The sequence below is a fragment of the Suricata suricatta genome, chromosome 14 (assembly GCF_006229205.1).
Source record: "Suricata suricatta isolate VVHF042 chromosome 14, meerkat_22Aug2017_6uvM2_HiC, whole genome shotgun sequence".
Lineage (NCBI taxonomy): Eukaryota > Metazoa > Chordata > Mammalia > Carnivora > Herpestidae > Suricata > Suricata suricatta.
In genome coordinates, this window is record NC_043713.1 from 17,931,881 (window position 1) to 17,944,691 (window position 12,811).

Genomic DNA, 12,811 nt, shown 5'->3' on the forward strand with positions numbered 1-12,811 from the left:
TAACGATTGCCACTTCAGATAGCTGTGAAATTAGGTGATTAACTAGTTGTTACTTAACCTTCTAATTTCTGTATAAGTCTAATTACATGAAATAGAAGTTGGGGTTTTGATTTTTTACTTTGCTTTTCTGTTTGGAGTGTCATTGTAACTACTGTATTGTAAATGATGGAAAATAATTGCATATGTTAAAAAAATAAATAAATAGAAAAAAATAATAATAAAATAAAATAAAATGTGAAAAAAAATTCATATCAGAAAAAAAAAAGAAAGAAAGGACAACCTCCAGTGAGAAAGGAAATAGAGTAAAGGGCGCAGGGGAGGAGAGAAACTAAACTCTGAATACACCTTATTTTGTTGTTTGACTTGGCAATCATGTAAATGTTTTATATAACCATTAAAAATACATTTTTAAAAAGTCAACCTAAAACCTCACCTATATAATTAAGATTCAAAAACACTCTTAAAAAACAGAAATGTTTGAACAAATAAAACTGAGAGTAAAAAATAAGTAATTGAAGGTGAAATGAAACCAATAAACCAAAAGGTGTATCATATGGGTAGTATAATCACACAGAAGAGATATTCCCAGAGATGTTAAGCATATTTCAACTATTCATCTTTAATGAATTATACCCTAAGCAAAAGAACTGCAAAACGAATACAAAAACACCACATAAAGTTTATAATAACCATATTATGAGAGCACTGACATTGTTTTAAACTGTTGTGTGTTTATTGGGGGAGGGGGGAGTGGATTAATGCTTACACAGTCATTTAGAAACAAGACTATAAAAATGGGGGAAGTAGACACAAACATAACCTTACAGAAATTAAGTAAAAATTTTGTAGTAGCATATTTAATAGAAAGTATATGCAACTTTGTTTATATATAATCAATATATGACTCAAAATATTACATATTTTATATACGATATAATATATGTATATTATATATATAAGATCCAAACAGAAATGAGTACATGTGCTCACCTGAATGACCAGATAGCAAAGAGATACCTATTGCTCAGTTTGTGAGTTAAAATACCATTCCCCCATAAAAGGATGAGGGCTCCCATATGCTGACTCAGGCATGAGTTATTTTTGTCATTCTAATGGTACTGTACTATACATAGACATATATATAGAGAGAGAGAGAGACAGAGAGAGCTTTTTGCTTTTAAGATACAAACTGAGATATTGCTAGACAATGGGACATCGTGGCCGAGAACTGGTTACAATAGAGGAGCAGGTGTTTTTGGAGGTGGACACATAAGGTAAGACTGCCCACGAGCTAAAAAAATGTTGAGCCCGGCAATAGGTACATGGAGGTTCATTACATTACTCTCTATGTTTATGAATGTTTGAAATATTCCAAAATACAAAGTCTTTAAAATTGAATAGGAAAACAGATATATATTTTATCCAAAACTAGTCTATAAAGTTATATTTGGCATTCAAATGGATCATCTCACAACCCATCCTGACATCTCTATACTGCGACTCCGAGAGGAGTTAAGAACAAAAGATTTACTGATTAGTCGTAAAGGTTAATACAACTCCTGTGACACCACCCCTGGGTGATGTGTTTTCTCCCCTCTACCAATCACTACTCAAGATGTTGGCCACACAATTAGTAGAAAGGAAAGAGGCAAGTCTGCTTTTTTAAGAAGCATTTAAATATGCTTTGGCCAAAAGCAAAAATAATAATAATAATAATAATAATAAGTAACTCATCTCCGTTTTCCTGCTCATATGCCTCAATGGTTGACTTGAAGAATAAATATTCCTGTTGTGCATCATGCTAATCCCATGTAACCACCTGGTCACAGGCCATGTAGAGCCAATGATTTAAAAAATAATAATATAAGGAGGCAAGAATGTACAGAATTACATAAGAATTCCTCAACCAAAAATTCAATTTAAAACAAAAATAGGTCTTTAAATATTTAGCATGAAAGAAAAAAATAACCAAAACTCAAATAACATACTTAAGAAGGCACACAAATAAATATATTACAGAAACAGTACTGCACTCATGCCTTGGGGCAGGGGTTGAGGGGGAAGACCATCTGAATTAACATACTGAGCCTCATCCGATGACAATTCATTAAGTCACATGGGCTAAAAGTGATTACTACAGAGCTTTGTCGAGTGGATCATGACTATTAAAAAAAGACTGAATATATATAAATCCATATTTACATTATACAGATAGTTGGCCAGTCACATCTGAAAGGTTAGCACATTCTAACTCAAAATGATAATAAAGTATGTATCAAACATTAATGTAGTATATTCAAAATTGTCTCTGGGCTTCCTGGAGACGACTCCTTCAGGCAGTATGTTGAAGGCACACACTATTATTAAAATTGTTATTTTAATAATAAATTTTATTATTAAAAATCTGGTTCAGCTTATTACTTGCTTAGGGAGAAGCCCTAGAAGACCCCTGTCATGGGCTGGAGAAGCAGCACATGACTATATGTCATAGGTTGCCGCAAAGAACCACAAGAGTTATATAGGAAATAAAGGTTGTTCTGCATAATAACAAATTTTAGGAATGCCCATATTTAAGGGAAAGCCTGTGATCCTGCCTTGTGTCATTGTGTGTACGGGTGTGGGGGTATCATTTGTTAAAACAAGAGGCATTTAGAGAGCAGACAGTGAACTAGTTTTTGATTGCACTACTTAGAACCTCCAAAGTCAAAAGAAGAGCATGAGGGCTGCAAAGGACAAGAAACTATTTCTTTTTCACTTAAAAACAGATTTAAAGGATGCCTGGGTGACTCAGTCTGTTGAGCATCTGACTTCAGTTCAAGTCATGATCTCATTGGGCTCTGTGCTGACAGTTCAGAGCCTTGAGCCCGCTTCGAATTCTGGGTCTCCCTCTCTCTCTCTCTGCCCCTCCCCCGCTCGCACACATGCTCGCTCTCTCTCTCTTTCTCTTTCTCTCTCTCTCCTTCTCTCAAAAATAAGCATTAAAACTATTAGTTTTATTTATTAGTATTTATTTATTAGTACTACTTATTTGTTTTATATATTGTGACTGTGGTTACAATTTCATATATAAGTTTACTATCTTAAAAAGTTTGAAAAACATAGATTTGTTCATTCCCCTCCTTTTGTATAAAAAGGGACTGAACTAGATAAAGACGTGCAGAAGCTTAGTGATCTCTCTGGGCCTTACAGCGAATGCTGGGTGAAGCAGGGTCTTCTGCTACCCCTTTCCAAGTAATTGGACTTCCCACCCAAAAATCTGGTTCAGTAAATTACTTGCTTATCCATCATCAGAAAAATCATCTGGAAAAACGGTGTTTTTCTCCCTAATTATTGTCATCTGCCCGAGCAGCTATGAAACGAATGAATACAGATCCTCAGTTGAGGAGGGAACAATGTCCGGCACAATCGTCTTTCAAAACTCATCTCTACCTCTCACCCTCCATCTGAGAATCCCTGGGCTTGAATCTCTTCTCCACAGCAGTGGCCGGTGATGAAATGGAATGAGAAGGGCTTCCAACCCTAAAGTGCCCAGTCAACTTCTATCTGGGAAAAGCTGAGGACCATCTCAGAATCCTGATCACATCTTAAAATAGGTCACATCCAAGATTATGTGGTCAGTTGGAAACCTGCATAAATATGTTCTAAGAAGCACCATATATTACGTTAAGACTACAAATCCTCAATCCTCCACCTGTCGCCCAGAATTCAGAGATTTATTTCTAGTTCAGTTCCTCTGACTTTGATATTATTTGTTTCAAAGACTAATCCTTGCTTTAAGAGAAAAAAACACAAGCCAAAATCAAAACCAAACCAAACCTGAATAAGACCCGTTAGCCACTCTCCCTCTAGCAGAGAAGAAAAAGCCTTCTTCCCTTCATGCCTGAAATAGAAAAATGTCTCTAAAAGAAGCTAATTTATGTCTTACACCCATGAGCTACGCCAGAATTTGTTAAATAATGTTTAATTATTAGAGAGATGTAATTTCATTTTACATCATAAAATCAGCAGGAATACTCATGTATTATGGACCATCCCTCCTCTTCCATTTCCATTTCCCAAAGCTGAGTGTTCTTTAGCACAAGCCTCATCATCATTTCTCAGTAAAATGTAAAGTCCTTTCATAAGGTTTACAAAAAAAAAGAGCTGTGATCATAGCATGGACATTTACTGTAAGCAACAATTTTCAAAAACAACAAGCAATAGCATTGGTGGTTGCAATTGTTTGCGCCTCTAAACCAAGCAAGGAAAATCTTTTCAAATGATGGGTAGGTTGTGAAGAACAAATGCAGGAATATGTACAGAAAGATTACAAAAATACTAAGTATTGTTACAGATGACTGGATTGGCATTTAACAGGCTGAAAGAAACCAGATCAATCTCAATCTTACTGGGGTCAATTCGGGTGCTCAAACCAATAAAACAAATTTTTTTCTTCATGTTTGTGTAGTAGAGGTGCTAAAATATTAACCAAGTCTGCAAATGTCATGCACAATAAAACCATTTATAAATATTAAAGCACATTTAAACACTTATTCATATCAGAATCTGCTTAACTAAAATAGATAGCAGAAGTAATAAATCATCAGGACAATACCAAGGAAGAATAAAATATAAAATACCATTCTTTCCCCAAAATGCAGAACAAGGAAGGCAAAGATATCTTACTATACTTTGATCATTTTAATCCCAGAACTTATATGCAAGAGTCCAACTAAATCTCTAACTAGCTTATACAATCAAAATATTATGGGTAAAATAGGTTCATGTAATTTTCTTGTAATAACTCTAAGTTACTGTTTTATTTTCAAACTGTAAACTATTTTGTCACTATGTAGATCACAAGACTTCATGCTAAAACACTAAAACAATGCACTTAAACAGAATGTCCAGTCAACAGAGATAATAAAGTTAGAAATACAGCATAAAATTACAAATGTCTCACAATCCAATCAAAATTGGATTTGCGCATGTATATTAAGTGTCTAGGATTTAAGACATCACAAGATAATCAACTCTGCTTTTTTGTTCTGTGAAAACCGGCTGAACAGGACCCTGAGCTCCTATACTGGAGTAATCTGTACTAGAATAAGGAAAATTTATATTTAAAAGCTTACTAGACACTTGCTCTATTACAAAGACATGTTCCGGTATTCGTGTGCAGTGTTTTGTAAAGTACTTTATTTCCATTAGCATTATAAATTTTTGTTCCTCAGCAAATCAGCAAGAGACTAATGGCACAAATCAATATCATACTCTTCATAGCAACTAATATTAGGTCATTTATTATAGCAAAGGCCACTAGAAACTCAGCTAAAGGTACATCAGGCATTTCAATTTGAACACCATTTTTTTTTAACAATGTGTCACAGGTTGAATGAGTTTTTCTTTTATAAAGTAGTCTTCATAGGCTTAAGTGCCTTCAACTTCTTACAGCAGGCAATACATGTAAGAACACCTCAAAGAAAGTCAGCCATGCCTCCTAGGGGTGTTGCCATCAACTACAACTCAGGAGAGGTGACTAATTTCTGTACTGAAGGGAGCGCGACAGAGAGGCTTGTGAATAAGAGAAACAAGGGGGCATGAGAAAATCACTACCATTATTTCAAATCCTTTGGGCTCCAGAAGCTTCTCCATAGGAGCCGATGTAATGACAGGAAGAAGCATGCAAACAGTCCCACACTTAACAGAACCCCCCACCCCTCCCTGTGATGTAGGGAAGAAGTTACTGAATTTCCTCCTGCTTCACTCCTGCTTTGTCCCACAGAGGAGACCGTCACAGGGGTCCCCTGGTGATGACCAGAAACCATGTTACAGAGGACTTCCCTGCCAGCTACAGAGGACTTCCCTGCCAGCGTGAAGTTCCCTCGCCCTGTGGAGTTCCCAGCCTACAGCATTTCCTGAGAACAGAGTTTTGTTTACTTAGAAGTAAAGTCTAAATAACTGATCGATCCAGTAATGCTTTCCTTTTTAAATTTGCCAGTTTACTACTCTCATTTCCACGACTTGTAAAAAGGACTTAAGGACAATTACAAGAATATTACAGATCACCTCAAAGAACTCAAGTCACACGGAACTAAAGGATTTTCCCTTAAATAGTTGTGACTGATTAAAAAGAAATTGTGTTATTCTATTAGGTTAGTAGCCAAATATAGATAAGTACAACAGTTTAATGCTGCTAAATACATAATCAGTCTAGAGTGCTTAAACTTAAGCCCCACCGCTCTGACACACAGGAAGAAAAAAGAGAAACAAATCCCTTTGGTCCAGACTTAACACTGCAAACAGATACAACACAAATACAGGGCGCTCTGCATAATACAGTTTATCTTGAGATGTACCCTTCTGCCTCTCCACATAAGACTTTCCACAGAACATCAAGTACTTTTTCTGTAGATCATGTCGCCATAACTCAACGCTTTCCCTTTCTAACCTCGATGCACACTCCCTTCGACCAGGTAACAACCGTAGGTACTTCTGAGGAAACCTCGCCCGTTCATTTCAGCGGATTCACAAAGGAGGCGTTAATTACAAAAGAACTGTTTTAGAATTCTCAGTTCTTTATGAGCAACCAAGTGGTTTTCCCTCATGTCCCCCAATTTTAATTAGAATATTTTTTCTGAAGAAGAGAGAGACACCCAGAATGCAACAACAGACCCGAGAAAGTAGTCAAGTAAGCAGAACGGAAAGAGCCAACAGAGACACCACAAAGTGCTTACACTAACGCTTAGGGATTTTTTTCCCCCATCAGAGAGCTCTTATTCTTAACCAATTTACTCTTCTTTTATATTTAGCTCAAATAAGTTTGGCTGCCTGGCTTCCATACTCCTGGGACACTGAAAACATGAGCGCAGGGCAGAAGCTCTAAGGGGTGAGACAAAAGAGCCCACCAGCAAAAATTGGAAACAACTCCCAGACAATAAAAAGAGGAAGAAGGAAAGTTATTTTTTTAAAAATATGAAACATGAGAGGCATTTCAGTCTGTGTCCTTTATGTTAAGATAAGCGGGTCCACTCTCTTCAATAAGCAAATGGCAGTAATTTTACAGCATGGGCCAAAACAGTAACGCTGGCTATTGAGAAGATGTTTAAAAAGCCAGAAGTGTTCTGAGCTATTTTCAACATAAAGGGTTAACATTTTTTAAAAACTCCAATCATTTAGTGACTTTTAAACCCTCGGTTATCTAGAAAACCATTTCTTGGAAGGCTATTAGAGAGTTCCAAATAACTGAGGCGCATATAAAAAATAAAGGAAGGAACGCTGTGTAGTTTAAGGCCTCTGGGCATGGGGGAGAGGCTCCTTTAAATCATACTTAGCAAATCCCACCCTATCCTCTCCCCTTCCTCTCCACAGCAAACCCTGAAAATATCTGCCTACCAAAGAATGCATAATATTCAAATTTTTACTAGCTACAAATACTCCTCCACTACTTCTGTAATATATAGTTCCACCTTACCTTCTTGTATATGGTTGGTCCATCCACATGTGTGCTCAGAATGACCACTACCTTATAGTCATCAGAAAAGTGACTTCAATTCCAGGTTAAAATAGGTACTACAGTGTGGCTTGTTGAAAGTCAAACCCAAATCATCTACCAGGAGTGTCTTTCACTGAACAAAGAAATCCTATTCTGTTTCCAAGGGGGATAAAAAAAAAAAAAAAAAAAAAAGACGAGCCTAACCCTGGTAACCTTAACACAAAAGGAAGCTAAAAAGGCAGGGACTCGATGAGAACAAAGGATTGTTCTTTCTGATGACATCAATACGTATTAAACACGATGTGTTACACAACCTTCTATCAATATCTGAGATGATAAATTTGCAAATTAATCCTACATTGGTCATAACTGCATAAAATTACAAGAGCACCCTCTTTAGAAGAGATTTTGATTTATATAATGGTAGTAACTTTTATGTGTTTAATGTTGCTGAAATTAAAGGAGGAGATGAGCCACAGTGTGCAAGCAGAATACAACATTCGAGAAATAATTACGCTTGCGACCTCATGCCCTCTAAGGTCACTCTGCATCACAGGCCAAAGGAAATCGGGAACCATCAGCATTTACCTCCAAGTAGACAGTGCCGGGGATGAAGGGCAAGTGTGGGTATATTTCATAAACTAGCAGGAGCTTGACCTCATAAAAAAGTCAATTATCAAAATGCTACATGTAGAATGTCACAAAAAGAAAGATAAAAAGTGGGCTCTGCAAAATAGCTTCCCTTCAAAATAAATCTGAGTCAACTTAGTCATTTTCCTCTGAATATAACACAGTTCACAAAATAACTTTAATCCTGTTAGTAAAAAGAATCCTCAGAATTTCTAAAATGTATTTTGTAACATAAAACTGACAGTAAATACATGCTAAAGAGTGAGAACTCAGAAAATATTTACAATATGCACATAAGTCATTTTCACAAGAATGTATGCAACATTTATAATTCCAGTCCTGTTACCATATAGTCAGAATCACAATACACTTACCCTCAGAACTTTCTATCGGAAATGAGGTATCAAAAGTTTACATCCTGCCTGCATTTGTAAAGGATAATATGTTTCCTAACTCATTCTGGGACAGGGCTCCATCACCTGAGGCAAAATTCTTGTATCACTCAATTAGGACTTGGTTTTTATGAACATTTGTGAACTGGCCTTTCAGTTAAGGCAGGCCGCTGCTCCTTCTTCCTCCCTGGTGATTTCGGGTCTACAGCCAGATCCGTCAGCAAGACAAATTCAAGTGAAGTCGGCGGCAGTGACAATAATGAGAACAGAACTACAGAAACCAGCACAGCAAAGGAAAGGGGACAGTCAGCCAACACCCACTAGGCGTGTAAGGTACCGTGCTGGGCGCAGTACAGAAAGCTCCTCCTTGGGGTCCTGGGTGGCTCAGTGGGTTAAGCCTCCGGCTTCGGCTCAGGTCAGATCTCACATTTGTGGGTTCGAGCCCTGCATCAGGCTCTGTGCTGACAGCTAGCTCAGAGCCTGGAGCCTGCTTCCTGTTCTGTGTCTCCTTCTCTCTCTGCCCCTCCCCCTCTCATGCTCTGTCTCTCTCTGTATCAAAAATAAATAAAACATTAAAAAAAAAAAAGAAAGAAAGAAAGCTCCTCCTTGAGTGCTCTCCACAGCACTAAGAAAAGCAACGGGCTTCCAGCCCATTGCTTCCCTTAGGTTCTCAGACAAACCTACACAAGGCTTTTGTTGCATCATGTACCTAAATAAACATTCCAGGAGACCCCAGTCAGTATGACCAGTAGGCTTGTCACCTTAGTCCCAGCTCAGTGACTTACTGGCTTGGAAGTGAGAGAAAGGTCGTTCCCACTTTAAACCTCGGGCTCCAGAGCTCTAAGGCCAAGGGCTGGCACAGTCCATCAGCCCGGTACGACATACTGATCTTCAAGCAAAAGAATGTTCAGGGTCTCAGACAAATATCTAACAAAGGGACTCTTAGATCAAGCTCGAGTCATAACTTAGGAGCTGCCAATATTGCATAGGGAATTATTGCACATTTTTAAATGCTTAGGACAATTAAGTTATAAGAAAATACCTGATGAATGATATCTTTTACCAGATACACTGCTTAATATTTTTACCTACTTCAGTAAGAAAACTCCTATGCTAATAATAGGGTTTAAGTTGGGTTTTGTGCTGTTAGCTCGCTACAATACTCATCTCCTCAAACATTAATGACCACGGTTGAAGCGATCTCACCACAAGCATGTTATGGCAGGTGTGGGCTGCCCACCAGCTGGTTCCATAACCTTTTGATCCCTTTGGACAGCAAATCTGCTCAACAGCCCTGTGTGGTCATTTCTCATTTATTGTAGGCTTTCTTCTCCTTTCACACATTCAGAATCCTTACTCCTTCAGCTTGACGTATTTTATTAAAATAGAAAGCTCCCAGAAAAGCAAACTAAAACTAATTTTATACTCAGGCAATGGAAAAGTTCCAGAATAGATTGATATATTATAGCAAGAGTTGTTAGTGCAAGCCGTTTTAGTCACATGTAGAAAACATGCTTATTCTTTCACTAAAAATATAATAACAGTGAGTGAAAAGATGAAAATATTAGGCCAGTGTTCTGTTCATTAATAAAGTAATCTAGGATAGTGTAACTAAATATGAAGGACTTTAATTTACATACATGGAAAGGTTGAAATCTGACCTGAGAACAGCCTCGTTTACGCTTCAACAATGACGAGAACGGGCACCAAGTAATTTTCTAACAGTTCTGTTTCTGCTCCGTGCCACTGCTGTTAAATTTACTACGGCTAGAAATGACAGTGTCTGAGATCAGGACCAGCTAAAGCAAATATCTACTCATTTCTTCTACCCCTACCGCCATTTTAAGATCTAAGGATGCTGGAGGAAGCAAGATGGAATAAACAGCGGTTAAGACAGTAAGTTTTGGGGGCGCCTGGGTGGCTCAGTTGGTTAGGCATCCGGCTTCGGCTCAGGTCATGATCTTACAGTTCGTGGGTTCGAGCCCCGTGTCGGACTCTGCTGACAGCTAGCTGAGAGCCTGGAGCCTGCTTCAGATTCTGTGTCTCCCTCTCTCTCTGACCCTCCCCTGATTGCACTCTTTCCCTCTCTTTCAAAAATAAATAAATTTTAAAAAGCATTAAAAAGAAAAAAAAAAAGACAGTAAGTTTTATAGTCTGGCACTCACTTAGTAACTGAGCGACCTTAAGAAAATTCTTTTCTCTTGGGAGAGAAAAAAGTGGGGGGTGGCAGCTTACAGGCTTACTGCACTGGTTTAATGAAATAACACAGACCAGGCACTTAGCAAAAGCCTGACAGAGAAAGTGTTCAATTAATGGTAGGTATTGTGATTATTTTCCTTATACTGTATCCTCTCTGGACCTTCTAATAGACCTCTCACCCAGCAGCATATACATTCGTATCATTGCTTCAGGGAGTAATTTGTGACCAAATTACACTTTTATATTGTAGCTAACTCATTCCCTTCTTTCCAGGAAAATAAAACAAAATGGCATTCACCACCATTGTTAATGATACCTCTCTTCCCAAACTGTCAAGAATACACGGTCCGCATCTTTGGTGTTTTTCATAGACCTTTCTATGTAATCTGTAATCAAGCCTTAGAAATACCTTCTATTCCATTCTATCTACATCTAGGTCTGGCTCCCATCTCCCCTCCATAGTAGCTGCCCAGCTACTTACTCTACGTCAGCCCACTCGCCCACTGTAGTCCATTCCAAATAAAGGTGTCCAGAAATGGTTTCTCAAGATTTCCATAAGAAGTGTTCTTCTTTCAAAAGGACCTCCAATGATTTGCCAATGTTTCCTCTTCAATCTAGTCTACAGTATCTTATTAATAGTCTGTCCTTAAATTGGGGCATCTTTTATTCAATAAATTTATGATAAGTTGATGAGCTGTTTTCCAGAATATTATGAAGCTAAGAGTCACAAGTTACTGAAAAAATAGCACTGTTCCAGCTCTTCAAATAGTCAAGAGGAGAAATTTTTGCATCCTAGTCTTATTCTTTTAAACATCCTTTTAATGTTGTAAAAGATTTTTTTAATGTTTTTTTAAAAAAATCTTTTTAATGTTTATTTTTGAGAGAGAGACAGAGCACAAGTCAGGTAGGAGCAGAGAGAGAAGGAGACAGAGAATCTGAAGTAGGCTCCAAGCTCTGAGCTGTCAGCAGAGCCTGATGCAGGGCTCGAACCCACAAACTGCAAGATCATGATCTGTGCTGAAGTCGGACACTTAACCCACTGAACCACCCAAGCGCCCCTATTTAATTTATTTATTTATTTATTTTTGAGAGTGAGAGTGCAAACAAGGGAGGAGCAGAGGGAGACAGAAGATCCGAAGCAGAGAGACTGAAGTGGGGCTTGAAATCACAAACAATGAGATCATGACCTGAAGTAAAGTTGGGCAGTTAACCAACCAAGCCACCCAGGTGCCCCTTTTGTAGATTTTCAAGCCTATTCATATTTAAATAAGAACTTTAAGCCTAATGCCTTTCATGGCATCCATGTGTTTGAAGACCCTGGTTTTTTAAATTTCCTTTTATAAAAATGGGCAGATTCCCAGTAAGCAAATGAAAATCAATTATTGTCTCAGTAATCTGTTACCTACACAGATTAAAGGATTTTAATTATAGTTGTTAATATGTGATGTTACGGTGGTATGTAAAACACATATTTGCATTTTTATAGGTTATGAATATATTTAACATGTAGTGCTTACCCACAGCCTAGGCACTGTTCTATGTGCTCCCCAAAGATGACCTCATTCCTAACTCAGAATAACCCTATAGTCTATCACCTTCATTTCATCTGTGATAAAAGTGAGGCTGAGAAAGGTGAAGTGTCCAAGGGTCACATCCCTAAAAACATCACTAGAGTCACCACTGACAAACAGCTCATAGAATTATACCAGTTACAACAATTATAGTCCTTTTTGAATCTTGTTTCCATATCCTTCTTGTTCAATCATGTATTGTCATGTATTGTCTCTCTTGACATGTATAATGAGCATCTTATGACCCAGAATTTCATATTGGCAAAAATCATTTAAAATGAAGCCACCTGAAACCCAGGCCAAGTTTTCAAAGTAAAAAGTTTAAAAGTTTCACTGAGAATTTAACTAAAAAAAAAAAAAAAAAGGAAAACTAATTTTGTCTTATACTCAACCTAACAGTTTAAAACTTTAATTCTGGGGGTGCCTGGACGGCTTAGTCAGTTAAGTGTCTGACTTCAGCTCAGGTCATGATCTCATTGCTCCTGAATTCAAGCCCCACGTCATGCTCTGCATTGGCAGTATGGAGCCTGTGTGGGATTCTCTCT

At 37.7% G+C, this 12,811-nt stretch overlaps 1 protein-coding gene across 1 annotated transcript in view; it reads right to left on the reverse strand.

Moving 5' to 3' along the window:
• WDR7 (WD repeat domain 7) overlaps positions 1–12,811 on the reverse strand; it is a 345,923-nt gene that overhangs the window by 210,611 nt on the left and 122,501 nt on the right. The gene's annotated exons all lie outside the window — the stretch shown is intronic.